This window comes from Carex rostrata, chromosome 35 (genome assembly GCF_964058835.1).
Source record: "Carex rostrata chromosome 35, lpCarRost1.2, whole genome shotgun sequence".
In the NCBI taxonomy this organism is placed as follows: Eukaryota; Viridiplantae; Streptophyta; class Magnoliopsida; order Poales; family Cyperaceae; genus Carex; species Carex rostrata.
Window position 1 is genome coordinate 4,271,812 of NC_135952.1, and position 8,294 is coordinate 4,280,105.

The following is an 8,294-nucleotide window of genomic DNA, read 5'->3' on the forward strand; positions in this document are numbered from 1 at the left end:
ATACATATACATATATTATATTATATATACATATACATATATTATATTATATTATTTTTTTTACGCTCGTAAAAAATTCGGCATGAAAAATGTTGATCCGGATTATTTGTAGCAGTCTTTCGAATAAATCAAATTATATAGTATTCCATCTATTTTTTTTAAAATATATTAAATATTTGTAATACTTCAATACAAAAAATAAATAAATTATAAATATAAACTGAAAAATGAAAAAAAAAAATTCCTAAAAAAAAAAATCCTAAATCCGGAAAAAATTATTCCGGATTTAGGAAAAAAAAAGAAATTCTAAATCCGGAAAAAATTATTCCGGATTTAGGATCCAATTTCCGGAAATTGGTATTGAAACCTGAAAATAAATTTCCGGTTTGGGTAGTTTTTGAAAAAAACAAGCGGTTTGGTTATTTTTTTAAATTTATATATTTTTTTGGATATAAATAAAAAAAATCGGAACTTTGTGCCTACTGTTTTTTTTAAATAATAACAATAATTTGCTTACGGACTTCTATTCAAAATAATAATAATAATAATAATAATAATAGTAATAGTAATAATAATAATAAGAAATAATAATAAATAACGAGGTCAGTGACCGAATAACGAATTATTTGGTTGACTGAACTTTGACCAAATTATTTACGAATTTTACAAATTTTTTCTGAATTTTATAAGTTATTTGTGATTTTTTTTACTCTAGTGTGGGACTGAGATCTTTGACCCGAATAATTCCGAATTATTTCCAAAATACGAAACTTTGATCCTGCCGAATCAAATCCAAATAATTTATTTGTCTATGTGAATAAAAGTATAGAAACCAAATTAAGAGGATAAAGAAGGCAAATAAACAATACATTTGGCGGCCCACTCTCGAGTCTCTTCGGTAGTAAATAAATAAAAGGTATGAACCGGACCGAAAGGATGAATGATTTGGGAGTAGAGTGAGACGCATTTACCTTTCTGTATTAATTAAGTATGCCATTTGTTTCTCTTCTCTTACTTCACCTATCTGACTCTGACTCTGGATTTTCACAACAACCCTATTTATCATCAATGTATTATGTAATTCATGATGATCATACACAATAAAAATTGTTGTAATTTGTAAATATATATATAAATGGAAAACCAAAAGTCTCCCAATTAATATTTTCTAATTTGCTGTCGATCGGCATTTGAGCACGTAATAGTAATATGGCCCGCAACGTGCAACAAATATTTCATTACAGTCCAATTTAACAACTTCAAGATATATCGCTCGCTGACACACAAATTTAATTTCATCAACCCCTACAATACAAGTTGTGGCCAGCTGAAGCAATCGTATATATATATGCTTAATTATTGATAAAACTTGAACTTAATTAATTTACATAATCATTCTTTTGACATTATTTCCATTTCGAAATTAATTAAGTTACAAAATAAATTAAGCGAGTTTGTTTTATCTTTAATAAAGTGAATTAGACAGAATTGAATAAATTTCTATACATACACAATTATGATATTAATTTGCAACTGCAATATAAATAGTATGTAATTAAAATTATGGAACTAATTGTATTGTCCATTGTCCATTGACTTTAAGAATTTAATATTAGTTTTGGTTATCTATCTGTTGTTACCAAATTAAATCGCCTTTGGTAACAACGCGAATCTTGTGGTAAGAGCTTTTTTTTGTTTGATCCTAAATCGGCTTTGGTAATAAATAAATTGTTGTATTGTTGAACCTTCAAATTAAATTACATCTCTCTTACCCACAAGACTCTGGTCTCTACTCTTTATATAATCCTCGAAATTTAAAAAAAAAAAAAAAAAAAAAAAAACCCTCTGGTCCCTAGGACAGAGATACGAAAATCCACGCCCATACGTGCGTACATTAAGTGCTGCTTTGTTTTAATAATTTCTCCTTAAAGTAAAACAAATTAAATAGTAAGAATAATAATAATGAGTTTATTACAGTACATGACACGTAGATTTAGTGTGAAGAAAATGAAAAGTCAACTGAGATGGAAAGTGCATGGAAGGTGTTGCACTGACATAATTAATTAGAAGAAAAGTCAAGAAAATTAATTAAAATAAAATATAATTAATTGAGAGCTGCATATATTGCAGGAGTTGTTGCAGACTTGCAGTGTGTGTGTGATGGCAGGGACTTGTAATAGTTATTAAAAATATTAAAAAGGACAAATTCCTGCTAAGATTTAATTAGGGTCATAATGGGTGATTAAAACAAAGTAAATCCAGCTACTAGAGTTGCTATATCCCATGACCTACGTTACGTACCTAGAGATGCATGACAGAGAGAGAGAGTTGTTAGTTAATCCTTAATCGTGGTACCAGGCTATTGGTATACAGTTGTACATGTCATGTCAGTAGATTTATTAATTAGTTCACTGTTGTATTTACTTCTAAGTGCCAGATGTCACAAAGCATGTGGAATGAAGAGCTGCTTAATTAACTTCTTCGTTAATTCCTTCGTGCAGTCAGATACTTTCAAGTGGTTCCTTATCTGAGAATAGTGACTAATTGGTTAACTTAATTAATTGTAAATGTGAATCATATATAGGAAATGTGCATTTTTGTATGCACATATATGAGACTGTAATTTAACGGTTGCACAGATATTGACCATTCATGGCCTGGAAATAAGAGTAGAACTAGGGTGTTAAGTTCACCAAGCCATGAATGGTCATGAAACCGAACCGTAGTTAAGAAGGCTAAATGGCTGTAGTTAAGAAGGCTGTTGCCTGGTAAGTGATGGTACGGCCCACGGCTGTGACTCTGTCGTGATGGCACGGCCTGTTTGGTGTTGGGCTTTACCTACTCGGCTCTGAAAGACCCATTTAAGCCCATCCCATAAACGCTGATGGGATGAATGGAATCAATGGATGATGTCGACACACGCTCCAACCAGCGAAATTCGAAAACGAGCACGGCAGTTACCTTTTTGGTCTGATTTACACCTTTTCGGCCTGGTCTACGCCTTCAATCAAGCAAAAACTAAAACTAGAATGTCAATGTCTTCTGAGATGTGTGCTGCATGTAGATGTACCGTGCCGTGTTGTGGCTACAAACTACATATAATAGGATCAATTTAAAGGGCATATGACTTTAAGACCAGCAACTATAATTAAAAGCGAATCATTGAAATATAAGGAAAGAAGAATAAAAAACAATAATATTTTGAAGGGACAATCTTAACAATTATTATTTTTATCTCCTTAAAAAACTTAATTAAATAGTCTAAATCATTGAATGAAAGAGTAGCAACCGCGGGACCAGTTTCAAATTAATAATGTATGTAAATTTGCATTTCGGCGCCTTTAATTTCAACGCATAATAATTAAATAGATAAAATATATATAGTCAACATTAATTGCGTACTGAAAAATAGGCGATAGCGGATAGAGATGGATGAGTTGAGAATTTAATTAATGACAGCAAGCAATTAGCAATTAGCAATAGCATGCATGAACTCTACCCAAATACGTCCATTTCAGCATAATAGGAAAGGGAAAAACCTGGGCCCATGCAATGTTATTGTTATTGTTATTGTTATGTAATAGGAGCAACCAAAGAGAATTACAAGTGTAGAAGTGACCTCTTGTCGGCCTGTGCCTTTGGCGGCCTATTATATGTACAGCATCATATCCCACTCACTCTCTTTCGTCGCTCTTTCCTTCTTCTTTTCTTTTCTTTCCTTTTCTTTTAAGTATAGTATAGATTTTCAACTGTAGATACGGCCGGGGCTTTTTGGAAAAGAAATTTATTTTCCTCAGAAAATATATATATTAGATATTAGATATTCCGGTGGACTTTCTCCAGATTTTCTAACCACTTTTTTCTAAGGGGGGCAAAAAACAAGGACAGATTCGGCCGGTGACACATATATGTTGAATAGAATAGTACACAAAAAAGTAGTCTCATTTTTGTAAAAGTAAACCAAATTTTTTTTGGGCTCTGCCATTAATTATGTCATTATACACTATATATGTACACTAATAGGCCAATTCAATTTGTTTTTGAATTTATGGATTTTGATGCAATTAATAAACCTGCATGTGTAGGCATTTAGCAGCGTTAAGAGAAATTAAAACTGCCGTATAACCACTACTAATCTATTGTGATTAACAAAACTTTTTACCCATATATATATATATATATATATATATATATGCTTTCGTTAGCTACACTACATATATATCAGATTAGATTTATAATTAAGAGATAAAACAGGACACTGGAATATATTAAACTTAATTTTCTCCATGACAAGACACTGAAATTAATGTCTACAAACAAGTAATTAATTAACTGGTTTAAATTAAATCTCATCATGGGTTTCTTGTTTATATTTCAACAAAAGAAAAGGCTATATAGTTGAGTATTAATTAATCAAGCTCAATAATGACACGTGTTCAAATTTTCCCTTTCAGCATCGATCAAATCAATATTGGAGAAAATCATGTCAACATATTCAAATGCTTCAATATCGGAATTAAATACCATTTCACACTGCTCAATTCTTTGCTTAATTAATTATAGAGACATATATGTAGGTCCCATGACAAGAGGTCCCAGCGTAAATATATGGATATCGATAATCTGATGATGAACAGGTAGTAGTATATCAAGAGGCTTGTGAAGTTTAATAAGATTTGTTCATTGAAGAGAATGTCATTTTTTTCACTTTTTTTAGAAAGCAACTTGTCCTTCTCTTTATGATCTACTTTTGCATGCCATATATTGGCTGTCCAGGGACCATATTTGTCTAACTTGCCTTTATATATCATTTCTATTTGCATGAACTCAATTGCACATTCAGTTTTTGGATCTTAGATCAATTTACCCATATAATTCGAAACTTGGGCTGAATATGCTAGCATGCTATGCATAGCATAGAGCCCCTCCATGCAACGCCTTGAATTTTGACTTTTCAAAATCCTAACGGTCGATCCGAACCGTTCATCTTGTTCTCCATATTAATATGTATTTGCAGACCAAATTTTACAATTTTTGGAATTTTTTTACTATTTCTTTAGATTTATTGAAAATCGCTGTTTTTTTATGGTCCAGATTTACTGAAAACAGCGATTTTCAATAAATCTAAAGAAATAGTAAAAAAATTCCAAAAAAATGTAAAATTTGGTCTCCAAATACATATTAATATGGATAACAAGATGAACGGTTCGGATCGACCGTTAGGATTTTGAAAAGTCGAAATCCAAGGCGTTGCATGGAGGGCTCTATGCTATGCATAGCATGCTAGCATATTCCTATATATATATGTTATCAGTAATGGTTCGATCTAGAGTGGGAAAAATAGCACGGCGGAGCCGGCTCTGTACGGAACAGTGCGGTTATGGTACAGAATGACACGGTACGTGTGTCGATTATTTATCATGACTTGTGTGTTCCGTACTATGATCATTCGTGTGTCGTGACCATCATTACAAAATTTGACACAACACGTCACGTGAAAGATTTAGTTACGACACGGCACGTGGTCACGCCAGTCACGTGTAATTAGGACCGTTAGATCTTGATCAAATAGTGAATTTTGAATAAATTAATTTAAATTATGATCAAATAGTCACGCGAGTTACGTAAGTCACATTTGGTCACAATACGTTTGAACATGCCGTGACTTGCGTGGCGTGATTATTCACGTGGCGTGACTATTCCTTGACTTTTTAGTCACGACACAACATGACATGTAAAATATTAACTTGATCACGGCACGACACGGCATAAAACCAAAATCACAACATGTTAGTAACTGTACAGCACGACACTTTTTTTCTCATCTCTAGTCCGATCAACATGTTTGATTTATATTAGATGTATATATTTTTTTAATAATACAGGGTGCAAGCCTCCTAATTTAAATATTTCACTATGAATCTTTCAATTGAAAATTGAAGCCGCGAGCGGCGAGCTTTCACACGGAAATTATTATTTTTGTTACTGAAAATGGTTGAAGTATGTTAGATGACATGCTGTTAAATATTAAATTAAGTAACTAAACCAAAGCTTTTCACATATATATTTAAATTAAATATCAAATTCATATAATGAATTGAAATTTAACCCGGACAATTAATTAATTTGAGTCTATTAATTTAAATGCAATCCATTTAGATTAAAGGTAGCAGAGCCAAAAAAAAATTGAGTCAATTTAAATGGAATCCATTTTGGTGACTACTGATCTAGAGCGACTTAATTTTTCTCTTGAATTTTTTTCCAAACTCATTTAACCTTAATTTTAGTGTATATTACTATTGCTTAATTATTGACTTCTAGATAGATATATATATATTATATATGACTCGAAAGCGTTCATATACATAAATTAATACATATAAACACATGTACTTTTCATTACTTACATGACAATGCGTACATTAATTAATTAGGATTTTAATTAGGAAAATGAAACATGTGTCTTTTTCCTCTAATTAAAAAAGCATGTGGAGTTTAGAAAAATTATTGTAAGGTGCGTGAATTGTAGAGGAAGGGGGTGGGACCGTGGGACAGGGAAATCTACAGGAAAGATTGTCTTGACTAGATTGTCTGAAGAATTATTGTTTCATGAACGGCCTCCTGACACGTGTGTTGCTGATGTTTATTCCTAGGTTGCACAATATATTCTATGAAAGTGTAAGTACGACCAACCAACAAGAATATATATGTTATATTATATGCATGTTTGGCTTACTCTACCTAGCTTCTCCGCTAGCTCTATAATAATTAGCTAGGAACAATACAAACCTTCTTCTCTTTACATGGAAGGTGATCCACGTGTGCTCGCAATGCAGGACCATATATGATATATGGACCGTCGTCTTATTTCTTTCTTTCAGAGGAGAATATGAATATGTATTTATTGCCTTCGAGTTGGAGGCTTCCTTGAAAGAGCAAAATTAAGCATGCCTATTGGCCTCGTACGTACGTACGTACGTATAGCAATGATAATTAACTATACATATATATGGTTTCAGAAACTTAATTAATTGGTTTCCATGAATTTCTCTATATATGTGAATGCACAACGAACTAAAAGATTAATTCAAAGAGCAAAATTAAGCATGCATATTGGCCTCGATCGTACGTATAGCAATGATAATTATAAATATATGGTTTCAGAAACTTAATTAATTTCCATGAATTTCTCTATACGTGAATGCACACTTAACGAACTAAAAGATATTGAACTAGAGCGGAAGACCAATCTTCGTTTTATAGACAGAATGATATGTAGATATTGGAGCATCGGTGCCTATATATATATATATATATTTCAATCACAGAGGAGAGGAGTATATATATATATAGTTGATCAATTATATATATTTGCAAGCAATGGAAACAAATAAACTTATACAAGATATCAAAATTTTAAATAAACATACAAGTACGTACTTGCTATATATATATGAGCAATGAACTGATAAATCTAATTGCAAGAACCTAAAATAAATAATTAACCCTGCAGGCCGCTATAACTAAAAACTCGATCGCTACCAGAGAATAACATATATATATAAATACAAGAAATTAAGCAAGGTTTATAAAGCCCTTGATTATTCTCTCCGGTTCTCCCTATTACTTATATATATATGCACTTACGGATAGCTCCAAAGGCTTGAACCCTCTGATGCATCAAACGATTCCTCGGATGTGGTGGGGCTTAATCGAGGCGGACTCATCATCAAACCCTCAGCCATGCTCTCTAAAAGCATCGGCATCTCGAAAAGCATCTCCTCGTCTACATATGATCCTCCCACATTGACATTATTATTGTTGTCCTCCTTTTGTTTCTCCATCATCGCCATTGCCGCCTGAGCCGCTGCCGCACGGATATCCTGTGGAGAGCCTGAAGCCAACACAGGCCGGGATTCTGATGGAAAATTAAGAGTTGCATCTTCTCCTCTAAGTGCGAATGCTGCTACATCGTATGCAACAGCAGCCATCTCAGCTGTCGGATAGGTACCGAGCCAGATACGGCTGGATTTACGCGGTTCACGGATCTCAGAAACCCACTTGCCGCTCCTGCAACGGATGCCACGGTATAACGGATGTTTGCCACGAGGCGATTTAGCTGTACGATGTGGCCCACCGGTAGGGCTTGGAGGTCGGTTTTGGTCCGGTTGTAGTGGTGCATCGTCATTGGTTCCTTGCAGAGAATGGGAAATTACTTGGGCCGGCTTTTGGTTCAGGTAATGTTGGTCATCCATAGAAATATATATGATATATGATGACAGTATATACAGAGA

At 33.2% G+C, this 8,294-nt stretch overlaps 1 pseudogene; it reads right to left on the bottom strand.

Moving 5' to 3' along the window:
* Positions 1-7,549: 7,549 nt before the first annotated feature.
* On the bottom strand, positions 7,550-8,294 carry LOC144549486 (ethylene-responsive transcription factor ERF024 pseudogene; annotated as a pseudogene).